We start from the raw sequence: 20,766 nt of genomic DNA, 5'->3' as shown, positions 1-20,766 counted from the left end.
CTCATGATTTGTTCATTTTAGCCACTCTGACTGGCGTGAGGTGATATCTGAGTGTGGTTTTGATTTGTATTTCCCTGATGAGGAGCGATGTTGAGCATCTTTTCATGTGCCTGTTGGCCATCCGGATGTCTTCTTTAGAGAAGTGTCTATTCATGTTTTCTGCCCATTTCTTCACTGGGTTATTTGTTTTTCGGGTGTGGAGTTTGGTGAGCTCTTTATAGATTTTGGATACTAGCCCTTTGTCCGATATGTCATTTGCAAATATCTTTTCCCATTCCGTTGGTTGCCTTTTAGTTTTGTTGGTTGTTTCCTTTGCTGTGCAGAAGCTTTTTGTCTTCATAAGGTCCCAGTAGTTCATTTTTGCTTTTAATTCCCTTGCCTTTGGGGATGTGTCGAGTAAGAGATTGCTACGGCTGAGGTCAGAGAGGTCTTTTCCTGCTTTCTCCTCTAGGGTTTTGATGGTTTCCTGTCTCACATTCAGGTCCTTTATCCATTTTGAGTTTATTTTTGTGAATGGTGTGAGAAAGTGGTCTTGTTTCATTCTTCTGCATGTTGCTGTCCAGTTCTCGCAGCACCATTTGTTAAAGAGACTGTCTTTTTTCCATTGGATGTTCTTTCCTGCTTTGTCAAAGATGAGTTGGCCATACATTTGTGGGTCTAGTTCTGGGGTTTCTATTCTATTCCATTGGTCTATGTGTCTGTTTTTGTGCTAATACCATGCTGTCTTGATGATTATAGCTTTGTAATAGAGGCTAAAGTCTGGGATTGTGATGCCTCCTGCTTTGGTCTTCTTCAAAATTACTTTGGCTATTCGGGGCCTTTTGTGGTTCCATATGAATTTTAGGATTGCTTGTTCTAGTTTCGAGAAGATTGCTGGTGGAATTTTGATTGGGATTGCATCGAATGTGTAGATAGCTTTGGGTAGTATTGACATTTTGACAATATTTATTCTTCCAATCCATGAGCATGGAATGTTTTTCCATTTCTTTATATCTTCTTCAATTACCTTCATAAGCTTTCTATAGTTTTCAGCATACAGATCTTTTACATCTTTGGTTAGATTTATCCCCAGGTATTTTATGCTTCTTGGTACAATTGTGAATGGGATCAGTTTCTTTATTTGTCAACTGATGAATGCAACTGTTGAATGCAACTGATTTCTGTACATTGATTTTGTATCCTGAAACTTTGCTGAAATCATGTATCAGTTCTAGCAGACTTTTGGTGGAGTCTGTCGGATTTTCCACGTATAATAACATGTCTTCTGCAAAAAGTAAATGCTTAACTTCATCTTTGCCAATTTTGATGCCTTTGATTTCCTTTTGTTGTCTGATTGCTGATGCTAGAACTTCCAACACTGTGCTAAACAACAGCAGTGAGAGTGGACATCCCTGTCGTGTTCCTGATCTCAGGGAAAAAGCTGTCAGTTTTTCCCCATTGAGGATGATGTTAGCTGTGGGTTTTTCATAAATGGCTTTTATGATGTTAAAGTATGTTCCTTCTATCCCGACTTTCTCGAGGGTTTTTATTAGGAAAGGATGCTGAATTTTGTCAAATGCCTCTTCTGCATCGATTGACAGGATCATATGGTTCTTATCTTCTCTTTTATTAATGTGATGTATCACATTGATTGATTTGCGAATGTTGAACCAGCCCTGCATCCCAGGAATGAATCCCACTTGATCATGGTGAATAATTCTTTTTAGAAGCTGTTGAATTCGATTTGCTAGTATCTTATTGAGAATTTTTGCATCCACATTCATCAGGAATATTGGCCTATAGTTCTCTTTTATTACTGGGTTTCTGTCTGGTTTAGGAATCAAAGTAATACTGGCTTCATAGAATGAGTCTGGAAGTTTTCCTTCCCTTTCTATTTTTTGGAATAGCTTGAGAAGGATAGGTATTATCTCTGCTTTAAACGTCTGGTAGAACTCCCCTGGGAAGCCATCTGGTCCTGGACTCTTATTTGTTGGGAGATTTTTGATAACTGATTCAATGTCGTCACTGGTTATGGGTCTGTTCAAGCTTTCTGTTTCCTCCTGATTGAGTTTTGGAAGTGTGTGGGTGTTTAGGAATTTGTCCATTTCTTCCAGGTTGTCCAGTTTGCTGGCATATAATTTTTCATAGTATTCCCTGATAATTGCTTGTATCTCTGAGGGATTGGTTGTAATAATTCCATTTCATTCATGATTTTATCTGTTTAGGTCCTCTCCCTTTTCTTTTTGAGAAGCCTGGCTAGAGGTTTATCAATTTTGTTTATTTTTTCAAAAAACCAACTCTTGGTTTCATTGATCTGCTCTACAGTTTTTTAGATTCTATATTGTTTATTTCTGCTCTGATCTTTATTATTTCTCTTCTTCTGGGTTTAGGCTGTCTTTGCTGTTCTGCTTATATTTCCTTTAGATGTGCCGTTAGATTTTGTATTTGGGATTTTTCTTGTTTCTTGAGATAGGCCTGGATTGCAATGTATTTTCCTCTCAGGACTGCCTTCGCTGCATCCCAAAGCGTTTGGATTGTTGTATTTTCATTTTCGTTTGTTTCCATATATTTTTTAATTTCTTCTCTAATTGCCTGGTTGACCCATTCATTCTTTAGTAGGGTGTTCTTTAACCTCCATGCTTTTGGAGGTTTTCCAGACTTTTTCCTGTGGTTGATTTCAAGCTTCATAGCATTGTGGTCTGAAAGTATGCATGGTATGATTTCAATTCTTATATACTTATGAAGGGCTGTTTTGTGACCCAGTATGTGATCTATCTTGGAGAATGTTCCATGTGCACTCGAGAAGAAAGTATATTCTGTTGCTTTGGGATGCAGAGCTCTAAATATATCTGTCAAGTCCATCTGATCTAATGTATCATTCAGGGCCCTTGTTTCTTTATTGACTGTGTGTCTAGATGATCTATCCATTTCTGTAAGTGGAGTGTTAAAGTCCCCTGAAATTACCACATTCTTATCAATAAGGTTACTTATGTTTGTGAGTAATTGTTTTATATATTTGGGGGCTCCTGTATTTGGCACATAGACATTTATAATTGTTAGCTCTTCCTGATGGATAGACCCTGTAATCATTATATCATGCCCTTCTTCATCTCTTGTTACAGCCTTTAATTTAAAGTTTAGTTTGTCTGATATAAGTATGGCTATTCCAGCTTTCTTTTGACTTCCAGTGGCATGATAAATAGTTCTCCATCCCCTCACTCTCAATCTGAAGGTGTCCTCAGGTCTAAAATGAGTCTCTTGTAGACAGCAAATAGATGGGTCTTGCTTTTTTATCCATTCTGATACCCTATGTCTTTTGGTTGGCACATTTAATCCATTTACATTCAGTGTTATTATAGAAAGATATGGGTTTAGAGTCATTGTGATGTCTGTAGGTTTCATGTTTGTAGCGATGTCTCTGGTACTTTGTCTCACAGGATCCCCCTTAGGATCTCTTGTAGGGCTGGTTTAGTGGTGACGAATTCCTTCAGTTTTTGTTTGTTTGGGAAGACCTTTATCTCTCCTTCTGTTCTAAATGACAGACTTGCTGGATAAAGGATTCTTGGCTGCATATTTTTTTCTGTTCATCACATTGAAGATCTCCTGCCATTCCTTTCTGGCCTGCCAAGTTTCAGAAGAGAGATCAGTCACAAGTCTTATAGGTCTCCCTTTATATGTAAGAGCACATTTATCCCTCGCTGCTTTCAGAATTTTCTCTTTATCCTTGTACTTTTCCAGTTTCACTATGATATGTCATGCAGAAGATCGATTCAAGTTACGTCTGAAGGGAGTTCTCTGTGCCTCTTAGATTTCAATGCCTTTTTCCTTCCCCAGATCAGGGAAGTTCTCAGCTATGATTTCTTCAAGTACATCTTCAGCACCTTTCCCTCTCTCTTCCTCCTCTGGAATACCAATTATGTGTAGAATATTTCTCTTTAGTGCATCACTTAGTTCTGTAATGTTCCCCTCATACTCCTGGATTTTTTTTATCTTTTTCTCAGCTTCCTCTTTTTCCATAATTTTATCTTCTAGTTCACCTATTCTCTCCTCTGCCTCTTCAATCCGAGCCGTGGTTGTTTTATTTTGCAGCTCATTTATAGCATTTTTTAGCTCCTCCTGGCTGTTCCTTAGTCCCTTGATCTCTGTAGCAATAGATTCTGTGCTGTCCTTTACACTTTTTTCAAGCCCAGCGATTAATTTTATGACTATTATTCTAAATTCACTTTCTGTTATATTGTTTAAATTGTTTTTGATCAGTTCGTTAGCTGTCGTTATTTCCTGGAGATTCTTTTGAGGGGAATTCTTCCGTTTGGTCATTTTGGATAGTCCCTGGAGTGGTGCGGAACTGCGGGGCACTTCTCCTGTGCTGTCTTGAATAACTTGCGTTGGTGGGTGGGGCCGCAGTCAGACCTGATGTCTGCCCCCAGCCCACCACTGGGGCCACAGTCAGACTGGTGTGTACCTTCTCTTCCCCTCTCCTAGGGGCGGGATTCACTGTGGGGTGGCGTGCCGTGGCCCATCTGGGCTACTTGCACACTGCCAGGCTTATGGTGCTGGGGATCTGGCGTATTAGCTGTGGTGGATCGGCAAGGTGCACAGGGGCGGGAGGGGCAGGCTCAGCTAGCTTATCCTTCCGTGATCAGCTTCTGGAGGGGCCCTGCGGCACCGGGAGGGAGTCAGACCCGCCGCCAGTGGGATGGATCCACAGAAGCACAACGTTGGATGTTTGCGCGGTGCAAGCAAGTTCCCTGGCAGGAACCGGTTCCCTTTGGGATTTTGGCTGGGGGATGGGCGAGGGAGATGGCGCTGGCGAGCGCCTTTGTTCCCCACCAATTTGAGCTTTGTCGTCCGGGGCTCAACAACTCTCCCTCCCGTTGTCCTCCAGCCTTCCCGCTCTCTGAGCAGAGCTGTTAACTTATAACCTTCCAGATGTCAAGTCCTGCTTGCTGTCTGAACACACTCCGTCCAGCCCCTCCGCTTTTGCAAGCCAGACTCGGGGGCTCTGCTTGCCCGGCGGGCTGCCCTTCTGCCCTGACTCCCTCCCGCCAGTCTGTAGCACGCACTGCCTCTCCGCCCTTCCTACCCTCTTCCATGGTCCTCTCGTCTATGCTTGGCTCCGGAGACTCCGTTCTGCTAGTCTTCTGGCAGTTTTCTGGGTTATTTAGGCAGGTGTAGATGGAATCTATGTGATCAGCAGGATGCGGTGAGCCCGGCATCCTCCTACGCCGCCATCTTCCCTGTGGATGACTTTAATACTCCACTTACAGTAATGGAGAGATGACCTAGGCAGAAAATTAATAAAGAAACAACGGTCTTGAATGATACCCTGGACCAGATGGAGTTGACAAATATATTCAGAACTTTTTATCCAAAAGCAGCAGAATACACATTCTTCTCGAGTGCACATGGAATATTCTCCAAAATAGATCACATACTGGGTCACAAAGCAGCCCTAAATAAATATAAAAGGATTGAGATCATACCATGAATATTTTCAGATCACAATGCTATGAAACTTGAAATCAACCACAAGACAAAATTTGGAAAGCCTCCTAATGCATGGAGGTTAAAGAACATCCTACTAAAGAATCAGTGGGTCAATTAGGCAGTTAAAGAAGAAATTTAAAAATATATGGAAGCAAATGAGAATGAAAATAAAACATTCCCAACCCTTTGGGATGCAGCAAAGGCAGTCCTAAGAGGAAAATACACTGCAATCCAGGCCTATCTCAAGAAACAAGAAAAGTCCCCAAAACAGAATCTACCCTCACACCTAAAGGAACTAGAAGCAGAGCAGCAAAGAAACCCCAAAGCCAGCAGAAGAAGAGAAATAATAAAGATTAGAGCAGAACTAAACAATATGGAATCCAAAAAAACCCAAAAAACAAAAAACACAGTAGAACAGATCAATTAATCTAAGAGGTGGTTTTTGGAAACAATAAACAAAATTGATAAAACCCTAGCCAGACTTCTCAAAAAGAAAAGAGAGAGAACCCAAATAGATAAAATCACAGATGAAAGAGGAGAGATCACAACCAACACCACAGAAATACAAACAATTATTAGAGAATACTGTGAAAAATTATATGCCAACAAACTGGACAATCTGTAAGAAATTGGACAAATTCCTAGACACCCACACACTACCAAAACTCAAACTGGAAGAAATAGAAAATTTGAACAGACCCACAACCAGTGAAGAAATTGAATCAGTTATCAAAAATCTCCCAACAAATGAGTCCCAACAAATGGGCCAGATGGCTACCCAAGGGACTTCTACCAGACATTTAAAGCAGAGTTAGTACCTATTCTTCTCAAGCTGTTCCAAACAATAGAAATGGAAGGAAGGCTTCTGGACTAATTCTATGTAGCCAGCATTACCTCGATTCCCAAACCAGACAGAGACCCCACTAAAAAGAATTACAGGCCAATATCCCCGATGAACATGGATGCAAAAATTCTCAACAAGATACTAGCAAATTGAATTCAACAGTATATTAAAAGAATTATTAACCATGATCAAGTGGGATTCATTCCTGGGCTGCAGGACTGGTTCAATATTCGCAAATCAATCAATGTGGTATATCACATCGATAGAAGAAAGGATAAGAACAATATGATCCTGTCAATAGATGCAGAAAAAGCATCTGACAAAATACAGCATCATTAGTAAAAACCCTCCAGAAAGTTGGGATAGAAGGAACATATCTTAACATCATCAAATCTACATATGAAAAGCCCAAGCTAATATCATCCTCAATGGGGAAAAACTGAGAGTTTACCCACTGAGATCAGGAATACAACAGGGATGTCTACTCTCACCACTGTTGTTTAATATAGTGTTGGAAGTCCTAGCCTCAGCAATCAGACAACAAAAGGAAATAAAAGGCATCCAAATTGGCAAAGAAGTCAAACTTTCATTTTTTGCAGATGACATGATACTCTACATGGAAAACTCAAAAGACTCCACCAAAAAACTAGAACTGATACATGAATTCAGCAAAGTCGCAGGATATAAAACCAATGTACGGAAATTGGTTGCATTTCTATACACCAAGAATGAAGCAATAGTAAGAGAAATCAAAGAATCGATCCCATTTACAATTGTATCGAGAACCATAAAATACCTAGGAATAAGTTTAACCAAAGAGGTAAAAGATCTGTATGCTGAAAACTGTAGAAAACTTATGAAAGAAATTGAAGAAGACACAAAGAAATGGAAAGGCATTCCAGGCTCATGGATTGGAAGAAAAAATATTGTTAAAATGTGGATAGTACCCAAAGCAATCTACACATTCAGTGTAATCCCACTCAAAATTGCACCAGCATTCTTCTCAGAGCTAGAACAAACAATCTTTCAAATTTGTAGGGAACCACATGAGACCCTGAATAGCCAAAGTAATGTTGAACAGGAAAACCAAAGTAGGAAGCATCACAATCCCAGACTTCAGCCTCTACTACAAAGCTGTAATCATCAAGACAGTATGGTATTGGCACAAAAATAGGCACATAGACCAGTGGAGTAGAATACAGAACCCAGAATTGGACTCACAAAGGTATGGCCAATTAATCTTTGATGAAGCAGGGAAGAGTATCCAAGGAAAAAAAGAAAGTCTCTTTGGCAAATAGTGCTGGAAGACCTGTACAGTAACAAGCAGAAGAATGAAACTGGACCACTCTCTCACACCATACACAAAAATAAACTCAAAGTGGATGAAGGGCCTAAATGTGAGACAGGAAACCATCAAAACCCTAGAGGGGAAAACAGTCAACAACCTCTTTGACCTCAGCCACAGCAACTTCTTACTTGATACGTCTCTGAAGGCAAGGGAGATAAAAGCAAAAATGAACTATTGGGACCTCATCAAGATAAAAAGTTTCTGCACAGCCAAGGAAACAATCAACAAAACTAAAAGGCAACTGATCGAATGGAAGACGATATTTACAAATGACATATCAGATAAAGGTTAGTATCCAAAATCTATAAAGAACTTACCAAGCTCAACACCCGACAAACAAACCAGTGAAGAAATGGACAGATGACATGAGCAGACACTTTTCCAAAGAAGACATCCAGATGGCCAGCAGACACATGAAAAGATGCTCAACATCGCTCATCATTAGGGAAATACAAATCAAAACCACACTGAGATACCACCTCACACAGGTCAGAGTGGCTAAAATTAACAACTCAGGAAACAACAGATGTTGGTGAGGATGTGGAGAAATGGGAGCCCTCTTGCACTTTTGGTGGGAGTGCAAACTGGTGCAGCCTCCCTGGAAAACAGTGTAGAGGTTCCTCAAGAAATTAAAAATAGAATTACCCTACAACCCAGCAATAGCACTACTAGGAATTTATCCAAAGGATGCAGGAGTGCTGATTCATAGGGGCACGTGTACCCCAATGTTTATAATAGCACTATCAACAATAGCCACATTATGGAAAGAGCCAATGTCCATCCACTGATGAATGGATAAAAAAGATGTGATACACACACACACACACACACACACACACACACACACACACACACCAGAATACTACCGGCAATGAGAAAGAATGAAATCTTGCCATTTGCAACAACATGGATGGAACTGGAGGGTATTATGTTAAGTGAAATAAGTCAGAGCAAGAGAGATATCATGTTTTCACTCATATGTAGAATTTGAGAAACTTAACCAAAGACCATGAGGGAAGGGAAGAGGAAAAAAATAGTTTCAAACAAAGAGGGAGGAAGGCAAACCATAAGAGACTCCTGAATACAGAGAACGACTGAGGATTGATGGGGAGACTGTGGGGGAGGGGAAAATGGGTGATGGGCATTGAGGAGGGTACTTGTTGGGATGAGTACTGGGTGTTGTATGTAAGCGATGAATCATGGGAATCTACTCTTAAAGCCAAGAGCACACTGTATGTTAGCTAACTTGACAATAAGTTATATTTTAAAAAAAAAAGCATTCTCTCTCTCTCTCTGCCCCTCTCCCATATGCACACACTCTGTCTCTCTCTCAAAAAAAAAGGCAACTCATGGGGCGCCTGGGTGGCTCAGTCAGTTAAGCATCTGACTGTTGATTTCACCTCAGGTCATGATTTCACAGTTTGTGAGCTCAAGCCCTGCATCAGGATCCATGCAACGGTGAGAAGCCTGCTTGGGATTCCCTCTCTCTGCTCCTTCCGCATGCCCTCTCTCTCACTCAAAATAAGTGCATTAATTTTTAAAAAAAGCAACTCAGAGCTTATGTTCTCTACTTATGCATTATACCATCTGACTGCCATGGCGTCAGCTCAGGCACACACACAATAATTCTTCCTCACTTCTGGCATCTGGTGATTTTCCTTTCTATTGAGCTTATCACTCAGTTGTTTAGGCTGAAAAGTTAGGAGTCATTCTTGGTCTTTTTTTTCCTTATGGCCCTAGCTCCACCACTTCCACTTCCCTGATTCAATTCATCACCAAATATTATTTTTATTGATATTTTAACTCAGTATAGAGTGTGTTTTGCATTGGAAATTGAAGGGGAATCTGGCTATTGTCATTCTATATTGCCAGTTCTCTCTTTATAGGGGGCACCTGGGTGGCTCAGTCGGCTAAGCGTTGGACTTTGCCTCAGGTCATGATCATGCTGTTCATGAGCCCTGTGTCAGGCTCTGTGCTGTTTGAGCTGTTTGAGCCCTGTGTCAGGCTCTGTGCTGACAGCTCAGAGCCTGGAACCTGCTTCAGATTCTGTGTCTCCCTCTTTCTCTGCCCCTCTCCAGCTCATGCTCTCTCTCTCTCTCTCTCTCTCTCTCTCTCTCTCTCTCTCAAAAATAAACATTCAAAAATAAAAAATAAAAACACTCATTCATGGGGTGCCTTGGTGGCTCCGTTGGTTGAGCATCCAACTCTCGATTTTGGCTCGGGTCATGGTCTCACAGTTTCGTGGGTTCAAGCCCTATGTTGGGCTCTGTGCTGACTGACAGCATGGAGCCTGCTGTCTCTCTGTCTCCCACTGTCTCTCTGTCCCTTCCCTGCTCTCATTCTCTCTGTCTCTCTCAAAATAGAAATAAAATAAACTTAAAAAAACCCACTCATTCAGGTTTTTGACCTTGACATTCCACCTTAGCTTTTTACAAAAGTTAAATCTCACTTTGTTAACTCCATTTGCCAATTTTCTATTTTCATCTTATTTACCTCTATAGTTTTTTTTTAACTCAAGTGTAATTAACATACAGTATTACATTAGTTTCAGGTGTGCAGCATAATGATTCAACCATTATTTTTAATTTAATATGTTTATTCTTCAAAATTCTTCTCCTTATGTTTTCTGTGACACCGTCATCTCATTTTTTCCCCACCTTATTGGCTCTTCCTTTTTTTTCTTTAAAATTGAGATATAATTGGCATATAACATTGTGTGAATTTAAGGTGTACAAAGTGTTGATTTGATACACTTATATATTGCAATACGATTACCACCATAGTGTTAACTAACAGCATCATCACATCACATAATGATCATTTCTTTTTTTGTGGTGAGAACACCAAGATTTATTCTCTTAGCAACATTCAAGTATATAGTATTGCTAACTATAATCACAATGCTGTGCCTTAGATGCCCAGAATTTATTCATCTTCTAATTGTAAATTAGTACCCTTGACCAGCCTCTTCCTAATTTCCTGGTAACCACCATTCTACTCTGTTTCTGAGTTCTGCTTTTTCAGATGTGAGACCTTATAAGTATTTGTCTTTCTCTGATTTATCTTACCAAGCATAGTGCTTGTCACTCTTTTGTCCCTAATGTCAGGATTTCCTTCTTTCTCATAACGGAATAATATTCCATTGTAGACCTAGCTCTTTTTTGGTCTTGTTTTCTGGCTCCTTCTTTTCTGACTGGATTTTATATTAGCATGATCCCAGGATCCATTCTGAGTCCCATTCTCTAAGCCTCTTCCCGAATCATCTTATTGCTTTAAATAATATTGCTGTTCTTTTGACTCCCCATGTATCTCATACTTAATATGTATAAAAAAGAATTCTTGCTGTCCAACGATCTTATTCTTTACCTAGGCTCTCTTACCTCAGTTTTCGACACCACTGTCCACTCAGCTGCTAAGTTCTAAACCTAGGAGTTCTTCATGGCCCCAGCTTCTCATTCAATTCATCAGTAAATACTCTCAGTCTTGGGGCACCTGGCTGGTGCAGTTGATAAAGCGAGCGACTTTTAATCTCTGGGTTGTAAGTTTGAGCCCCACAATCAGGTGTAGAGATTGCTTAAAAATAAAATCTTAAATTAAAAAAAAATTTTAAAAATACTTCCAGTTTTATTCTCCAAACACGTCCTATGTTTGTCCACTTCTTGTTCTCATCACTGTTACCCTTGCTGAAGCCACTGTCATCTTTTTCTCTGAACTAGCTTCCTAACTGCTTGATCTTCCAGAGAGTCTGTTCTCTATACAGTAGTAGAGTGATCCTTTTACACATTGGTAATGAGATAATTTCACTCCCTGCCCCTTAAACCTTCCAAAGGTTTTCCATTGGAATTAAAACCAAAACCAAAACAAAACAAAAAACCCCACAAAATTTCTTTCCATGGTCTGCAGTAGTAGATTGAAGAGAAAGTAAGATCCAGGGAACGATGTTCGGGGGAGATGTAGAGCAAAAGCTATTTTGGTTTTATGGTTTAATTCATGGTTTAATCAGTTGGAGTTGTTTATGAATTCAGACTTCTGTAAATCTATAAGTCAATGAAAATGACTCTTTATATTGGTTATTCAGCAGTGGGTCACTATAAGTTCTTGAAATATTTCAGAATCCTCAAAGAAACACTAATTTTGGTGTTCAATATTTTATTGTGTTTTAATATTTGAAAATTGGCAATCATTTATAACGTATTTGTTATTCTTCTTAGCCATAAAAACCTTAATTCCTGACTGTTCCAGGTAATAGTTTAACTGTACTAACTTCTTGGACAAGGGTGTTGTAAAACTTGTGTGTGATCTACCTTTCAGTATTGCCTGATGCTATTGAAAACCTCCATAATCTCAGCAAAGGGAAGATGAAGATTTCTCACCTGTGGACCACTCTGTCTAACTTGAATAGTAACTTGAAAAAAAATGAATTCCTAGCTGTGCTGAAATTAACAACAGTGGATGGTAAGTATTCCAAATATTACAATTAAAAGATACATAAGACTGTCGGTCTGCCTTTCGTCAATCTTTTTTTTTTCCTTGTATCTTGTACTTGGTTGATATGCCAATATATACACTTAGAAAATATAAAGAAACCTCAGATTGTTTGGTTGTCCAACAGAAAAAATGTTAATATCTAATTTATTGTTACTCTAAATTGATCAAATATGCATTGATTACCTTCAAGTTGTGTAACATGTAACTGGAAAATGGCATATCCCGTGAACACAGAGGGGACTGTTAGGAAATGTTAAGAGATCTATTCCCGTTTTTTTATTAACATGACTTCAGATATCCATACTGTAAAATAGACTTTGTGGTGGCCACCACCACTACTAAGTTAGCAAGTAAAAAAAGATTCAAACAAAACAAAAATGAGTTTACAAAGTAAAACAAAGACCATGGACTATAATTTTTCTTAAAAAATTTTTTTTTAGCATTTATTTCTGAGAGAGAGAGAGACAGAGAGACAGAGCAGGAGTGGGGGGAGGGGCAGAGAGAGAGGGAGACACAGAATCAGAAGCAGGTTCCAGGGTCTGGGCTGTCAGCACAGAGCCCGTTGTGGGCCTCAAACTCATGAACCATGAGATCATGACCTGAGCCGAAGTCGGACGCTTAACCAACTGAGCCACCCAGGCACCTCTACAGTTTTTCAAATAAGACTATTATTTACTGCTGATGTTCTGCATGTAGGAGACAGGTAGTACACAACCACAGGTGAACATTTCCACTCCTTCGTATTTTTCATACCTTGAAGTTACAAATGTACTGTTACACTCTTTTATGTGAAATGTTTATGCAAAACTAGCCTCGTAACAAGAGCATGCTGTCTACGGTCTTTGTCAAAGAACTGTCTTTCCCTGTGAGGATTACTTACCCCTTTTTCTTCATTAAGCTCCTGTTTAAGTGAGACTGGTAATTTTGAACTTTAAGTGTGTTGGTTGTTTTGTTTATTAACATATTTGAGATGAAGAGGGTTGATGAAAATATGATACTACCTGATAATAGCGATTTTTTTCCCTCTCTTTTACTGAGACCTTTTATTGGACCTTCAGTACAATGTGATTTAATTCCTATTTTAATGCAGTGGTTTGCAAAGTTTTGAACCTTGTTATTTTTGGTTTTGTATTTATATTTGGTGCTGGTAAAGCAGTAGAATCCTTTTCTTCTAAATGAAATCTTACAGAGTCCCTCAATATATAAATCATAAAAGTTGAGTTTCTCTGAATAAAGTGGGGGAAATGACCAAGTGAACTGCTTAAGTATTTCAACAGAGCTTTAGAAACGTGAGAAAGAACGTAAGCATTCCCGACCTAGGATCCTCTTTTTGACCATGGTGTATGTTAAAAAAGGAAAAAGGCTGGGAGGGTGGGGGTGTGCCTGAATGGCTCAATCAGTTAACTGTCCAACTCTTGATTTCAGCTCAGGTCATGATCTCACAGTCGTGGACTCGAGCCCCTTGTCTGGCTCTGTGCTGACAGGATGGAGCCTGCTTGGGATTCTCTCTCTCCCTCTCTCTCTTCCCCTCCCCCCCCCCTCAAAATAAATAAATAAACTGAAAAAAAATGTTTTTCTTGCAGAAGATGATGAAGTACAAATAGAAGAATTTGGACAAGTGGTAAAGGATATTCGTGATGCCTCCAGGTTAAAAGGTAACTAGTAAATTATTTGTGACTGTTAAATTTACTTTTATTGAATGGATGTCTTTGTGTTTTGTTTTTTAGAATTTCTAGTTCTGTTAATTTCTGCTTACCATGTTGGCATTGATCTGTTTTAAGGCAGGCAAAACTTGATTTTGATTAAAAGTTGGCAGCATCCATGATGAAAGAAAAATGCCTTTTTCTGGAATGGGGCCTGTGTAACCTATTTTAAATCCCTTTTTTTGTTGTTGTTATTTGTGTGTGTGTGTGTGTGTGTGTGTGTGTGTGTGTGTGTGTTTTGTTCTGGACTTTATGTAAAGTCAGATACTAGCTTTACAATTTTTCAGATATGAAAATTTTCTATACCATTTTTAGCCTCAGACTTAGGACTCTACCCTGTGTAAAGGCTTATATATTATAGAATTTCTCAGAAATCTTCTACCTCTTCCTTTAGTAGACATTCCTCATGTTCCTTTCTTTGGATTTTGTTAACATACAAGAGTGACCATGTGCATTTTGGTACCATGGCTATTTCCTACCACTTGACTTCCATTTTTGCTTAAAAGTTAAATCATAGACCTAAAACCAATGGAGATCATACTCATGGAGTTTGTGTACTTTTCTATTGGGAAAATAAGTTTAAAACTTAATTATCACTGGTAATTTATTTGAATAACATTCAAATGACTGTTTGGTCAATGAGCGCTGTCAGGAGAAGAATAACAACATAGGTATATGTTTAGGAAAACGGAAGCGGAGTCATTTCTGGGTGTAAAGAAGTAGATAGATACTTTTCAGATTTTTCATAACCACTCTGCCCTGGTATAAAATTTTTAACATCATTGTTTCTCTTTTAGGTTAAGAAAAGTACTTAATAATTCCCTGTTGACATATAAATATGTTACCTGGGTCACGTAACATAATTAGCATCAATATAGTATAGTGAAATAGATTAGCCGTGCTATAGGAAACAATGCACACAGGTAGAAAAGAACATGGGCTATGGAGTTTGATACATGGTGGTTTGTGGGTTTTTGACTTACCAGCTGGGTAGTCTCTGTAGGTCATTCTGGTTTCCTCATCTTTAAAACAAGGAAGCTAATAAAATCACGTTTCTCCTAGAGTTGTCAGGATCAACTGCAAAAACACATATAAAGCACATAATCTAATTATTAGGCACATACTATATACTTGGTAAATGGTAGTTAATTTTGAAATCAGAAAACAGAGTTCAGAAAGACTGGTATTCAGGACAGATAACTTTTTATGTGGAGGAAGGAAAAAAAAAATGGAAACTAAACCATTGAGAAAGGAGAACAGTGAAAAAGGAGAAAGGTGTAGTTTAGGTACCTGAATCTGGGAGCTGGTCATAATGATTGGGGGTTGACACTGGAATCTGTCAGCCAGTGCAAGAAAAGGCCAATAATTACAGGGAAGAGTGAGGAAGGGCCACCCTGGAAGAAAAGTGTTAACATAGCAGGCCTGAAACTGCTCTTTTTAGAAAAGTCTCCTTGCAAGGTTGACTGTCATATGCTCAGACTGTTCCCTTCATTACTGACTGATAAGGTTAGTTCACTGTGCCTGGACTATTTGTTGACAAACTTGGAGGGGCTGAGAAAACAGGCATATTGTGGATCAAGTTCTATGCTTTCCTTCAGTATACACACAGTTTTAAGGGATTATGGTCAGTGTCTGATCTTGTAGTTGAAGATTTTAGAGGTTGGGCAGGCAGTTCTAGGTATTGATGAGGATTAAGGATAGCCATTGATCTGGATGACTTTGGAAAGGAAGTGAAAGTTTTTGGAGTTGAGAGGTCAAGGTCATTCTTATTGTCATCAGATGATAATGGGAAATGGGGCTAAGGGAGGATTATGAGCAGGGTGACCAAAGATCCTCCAAGAAGGTGAAAGAGTGATCAGAAAGTCAGTAGATGATGGTGTCCGGAGGGTAGTGTAGGTCAATGACAGGCCTGAATCTCAGGGGAGGGATAGGTTTGATTGAAGGTGGAACTAAAATAGCCAGACAGCAGAATCTTAGGAGTGTTTCTCTGCTTCCTGGTCCTATGTGGAGCATGGGAGGATGAGCAGACTCCTCTTAAGGTGTCTGTGCAAAGAAACCATATTTTAAAGGGAACCAAGCTTTAGGTAAAACAAGCAGAGCTGATACAGGTTTTTAGGTGACTGTCATTTGCAGTTGCCTCGCTGAGATGTTAGGGGGACAGAAAGTGAAGCGGGATCGAAGGTACTAAGAAGCTGTGATTACTGTTTGCAGCTATTCCTGAAGGCTTAATAATAATAATAATAATAATAATAATAATAGTAACTTTATTGCTATTAATATGACACTTAGTGTTTGCTATATACCTAATGTTGTTTTAAGTGTTTTTCATACATCATATATTTAATCTCCATATTAACTGTGTGAGGTAGATAGTATTATTAAATTATTTTAGATATAAGACTACTGAATTTGATAGAGGGGTTAAATAGTAATAATTTGCTCAAGGTCAGATAGTTTCAGGTCACAAATCCTGGAGCCAGGATTTGAATGTACTTAACACCGCCTCCTTTGAAAGGGCTGGAAATAAAGCAAAATTCCAGATGCCAGAGTACAACTGGATCTTGGTAGAATTGAAAAGAAAAGGTGAGTGAGTCTTTGTGATACTTGTGTTTACAATTTTACATTTCTCATGATTCTGAAATCTATTTCACTTCCACCAGGATGAGTTAATTTTGTTTGCTACCATTAGAGCTCTAGTTTAAAATAACTACTTTGTGTCATTGCAGTGAAAAATTCAGCCATAGCAACCATTTTGGTTGTGCCAATTTTATATTAGCACCAAAGAAACATGGCAGACCAAGCATATTGTTTTGCTGGACTTAGAATTTCCTGAGGGCTGGATTCTTCACTGAGATTTCTTATTCAAGAGGTGATCATAAATCATGGACTACCACTGACAAAAGTCTTGAGTGATGGCTACTGTTGTTTTTTAAGTCAGAGGTTAGTTCAATTACCGAATCACTTTTTTCTGTTTCTAGAGTTACAAGACATTGTCTTAGCTCTTGATGGGCTTGAAGGTGACATGATATCTGGGAAGAACTTGGAGAGCTTTCTAGGCAATATTGGGATTAAGTCACCTGAAGAAGAGGTAGAGAAAATTCTTCAGTCAGATCTTGTTTCTGGTAAGCATTTAAATATTATTATCCATTTTTTTGTTTTGGGTAGGAGTAACTGAAGAAAGTGTGCAAGGTTTTTGTTCAAGCGAATAGGGCTCCTTTGAGCTAATATCTATAGGTATTTGCTTGTATTGCTGTAAATGTCCTTAAAGAGGAGACTTTCTTTTAAAGTCCTTTTTTACAGTTAATGAGAATACTCTTAGCAAGCAGGTAGAAATTTTGTGGGGGAGTGGGCTCATTGGTATCCACTCTCTTTAGATAGATCTTGATTTAGTGACTAACACATAGTTTGGAAATTCCAGCTCTGTGAATAGAAAACCTAGCTTTGCTGGTTTGTACCAAGTAAAGTTATTGGACTTACAACTTTCTTAGTAGGTTAGTTGCCTTACAGGTAGAATCAGAACTAGCGTATCTACAATCTTGTAAGGTTAATTGCAAGGCACAGTGGGTGAAAATGAATCCCAAGTATCTTGTATGTAAAGTAAAGAAATTGTATGCTGGTTTTGATTTTCATATGAGCTTTTTAATATTACGTTTTCCAGGGATTCTTGTCTGTTCCCCTCCCCTCTCTCTCTTACAGATGACAACGTGGTGAATGTTAAAGACTGTATGAGGGCTTTGAAGGACACTCAGAAATTTTCCACTTTTGTTGGTAAGAACTTTATGGTAAAACTGTTGAATGGCAAACAACACAGGACTCATTCAGAGGTCACGTAGCCAAACATTATATTTGGTGCTCAGATCTTCTTTGTAGTATCTGTGCCAAATGTTTGTTTCATCTACATTTGAACTCTTCCAGTTATGGCAAACTTGATTACATTTGTTTTTCATTTAAGAATTTGTATTTGAATGGAAAAGATTGGGAAAATGACAAGGTTATGATGTTTTCCAATAGCTAAAGTAAGGACATTTTATTATATAATAATGGTAATTTTGAAACTGTTATAAAAAAATTTAGTGACCAGAAATGTAAGAGATATAAAGTGCAAGGCTCATGTAATGTCACCTTCTGGAAATATCCCTGTTAAAGTGTGGTAAATATCCCTTTAGCCTTTTTTATTTGAATCTATGAATATTTGTGTATTCTGATATTATTTAAAAATTAGACGCACTTGGGTGGCTCAGTTGGTTAAATGTCTGATTTTGGCTCAGGTTATGATCTCATGGTTTGTGAGTTCAAGCCCCACATTGGGCTCTCTGCTGTCAGCACAGAGCCCACTTCAGATCCTCTGTTTTCTTCTCTCTCTGCCCCTGCTTGTTCTCTAAATAAATCAATCAATTAATTAATAATTAACTAATTAAAATAAAATTACCATGGGGGCGCCTGGGTGGCTCAGTCGGTTAAGCGTCCGACTTCAGCCCGGGTCACGATCTCGCGGTCCGTGAGTTCGAGCCCCGCGTCAGGCTCTGGGCTGATGGCTCAGAGCCTGGAGCCTGCTTCCGATTCTGTGTCTCCCTCTCTCTCTGCCCCTCCCCCGTTCATGCTCTGTCTCTCTCTGTCTCAAAAATAAATAAAACGTTAAAAAAAAAATTTAAAATAAAATTACCATGTCCATAATATTCCACGACTTGCAGGTTTAAAGAAATTAACAGTGTATCTTAGATATTGTTCCATGTTCCATTGTATCATAAACAACCTCATTCTTTTTTTTTTTTTTTTTTTTTCAACTTTTTTTTTATTTATTTTTGGGACAGAGAGAGACAGAGCATGAACCGGGGAGGGGCAGAGAGAGAGGGAGACACAGAATCGGAAACAGGCTCCAGGCTCCGAGCCATCAGCCCAGAGCCTGACGCGGGGCTCGAACTCACGGACCGCGAGATCGTGACCTGGCTGAAGTCGGACGCTTAACCGACTGCGCCACCCAGGCGCCCCGCAACCTCATTCTTTTTAAAGACTGCAATAATATTCCATTTGGGGGATGTACTGTCATTTTATCCACAACACTTTTGATGATATTTGCCAATTAAAAATCTGAAAATTTGCCAATTTTTCACCACTGAAACATTTTGATGAGCATTGTTGTATGTATATATGTGCATAAAGTTCTCCTGGGGGATAAAACCCTCAGAAGTCACACTGCTAGACTGAAATATATGCAGATGTGAGATGTTAACAGCTACTGCTTAATTATCCTCCAAAAAGTTTGTAAAAATTCACACTTTTATCAGTAATGGATATTATTTATTGAAAATTCTGCTGGTAAAAGAATTCTATTATTGTTTTAATATGCATGTCTTTAATGACTAGTGAGGTAAAACATTTTTCATATGATTGTCGAATATGCTTTTCTTTTATTTTAATTAGATTGTCTTTTTCATATGAATTTATAAATAGCTCTTTTTTTTTTTTAAATAGCTCTTTATATATAAGGGACATTAATGTTCTGTCTTGTCTATTGCCATTTTTTTTCTAGTTTATTATTCATCTTTGACTTTGATTTTGGTGGACTGCTTATTGCCATCCTCTGTTTTATTTTGTCAGTTTTGGTAATTTTTATTCTCCTAGGAAATTTATTTTATTCAAGTGTTTTTTGGGAATATTAGTACAATCCTATGCAGTGATAATTCTTTTGATTTTTTTGTGTCTGGTTATTTTCTCATTCTTAAATTTGTATATATATATTTGTGTGTGTGTGTGTGTGTGTATATATGTGTGTATATATACACACATATATACACACATATATATATATATATCTTCTTCTAGATTTCCTAGCAGATCTTTTAATTATCTCTCTTTTTAAAGCTCTACATCTTAGATTTATCTTTAGTGTTTCTATTTGTAGTAAAAAAAAAAATTCTGCTTTTATCTTTAGGATGTCCTTTCTATTGTTCCCTTTTGTCCATTTTGTAGTTTTTCTAAGTTGTTTAAATTATGAACTTACTTTTTTCTTCTTACTGAGAAATAAATGTTTAAGACTATCAATTTTCATTTCAGTAAGACTTTGGTTTATCAAAGTCTTTATTCTTGTTTTTTTCTAAGCATATTCAGTTGTATTTTGATTTTCTCCTTGATGTAAGAGTTGCCTAAGAGAAAAACCTTAAATTTGAAAGCAATTATTTGAAAAATTTTAAATGAATTTAAAAATTTTAAATTTGAATTTGAATTTGAATTTCATTATTGTCCTCTCTTTGTTGTTTATTTTTAGTTTACTGTGGTCAGAGAATGAGGTCTATAGTAGAGGATTTGATAGTTTCTGTGTTAATTAGATACGGAGTTTTTTCGATTTTTACATGTTTATTTAAAAACCGCATTAGGGGTGCCTGGGTGGCTCAGTTGGTTGAGCGTCCGACTTTGGCTCAGGTCATGATCTCGCGGTTTGTGAGTTCGAGCCCCGTGTCGGGCTCTGTGCTGACAGCTCAGAGCCTGGAGTCTGCTTCAGATTCTGGGTCTCCCTCTCTCTCTGCCCCTCTCCCACTCATGCTCTGTCTCTCTCTGTCTCAGAAATAAACATTAAAAAAAAATTAAAAAAACACATTAGTGGGCTTCAGGGACAGGCTAATCGTAAGGGACACTCATCCTACTGTTTGTCTTGGAAATCCTTATGACTCTTTGAAGCAGCGCATTCCATAATTTTTGGACAGCTGTAGAACTAGTCAATTGTTCCACATATTTGATGGAAATCCTGCCTTATAATTCCATTCCCAAACTTAACATTTGGACTCTTCCCCGTCAGTAGCCCTCCAGGGATGGGAGGAGAGCTCTTATATTTTCTTTCTTTTATGTTGAATCATCTTTTCTCTGGACTCAGATTTCCTTTCAACCATTCCTCACATGGCCTATTTTTGAAACTTCTTACC

At 38.5% G+C, this 20,766-nt stretch overlaps 1 pseudogene; it reads left to right on the top strand.

The window, feature by feature from the left end:
- LOC144615253 (EF-hand calcium-binding domain-containing protein 13-like) overlaps positions 1 to 20,766 on the top strand; it is a 99,011-nt pseudogene that overhangs the window by 65,911 nt on the left and 12,334 nt on the right.

This window comes from Panthera onca (assembly GCF_046562875.1).
Source record: "Panthera onca isolate mPanOnc1 chromosome E1 unlocalized genomic scaffold, mPanOnc1 haplotype 2 h2.Chr16_ul_6, whole genome shotgun sequence".
Lineage (NCBI taxonomy): Eukaryota > Metazoa > Chordata > Mammalia > Carnivora > Felidae > Panthera > Panthera onca.
This window is presented reverse-complemented; position numbering and strand designations above follow the sequence as displayed.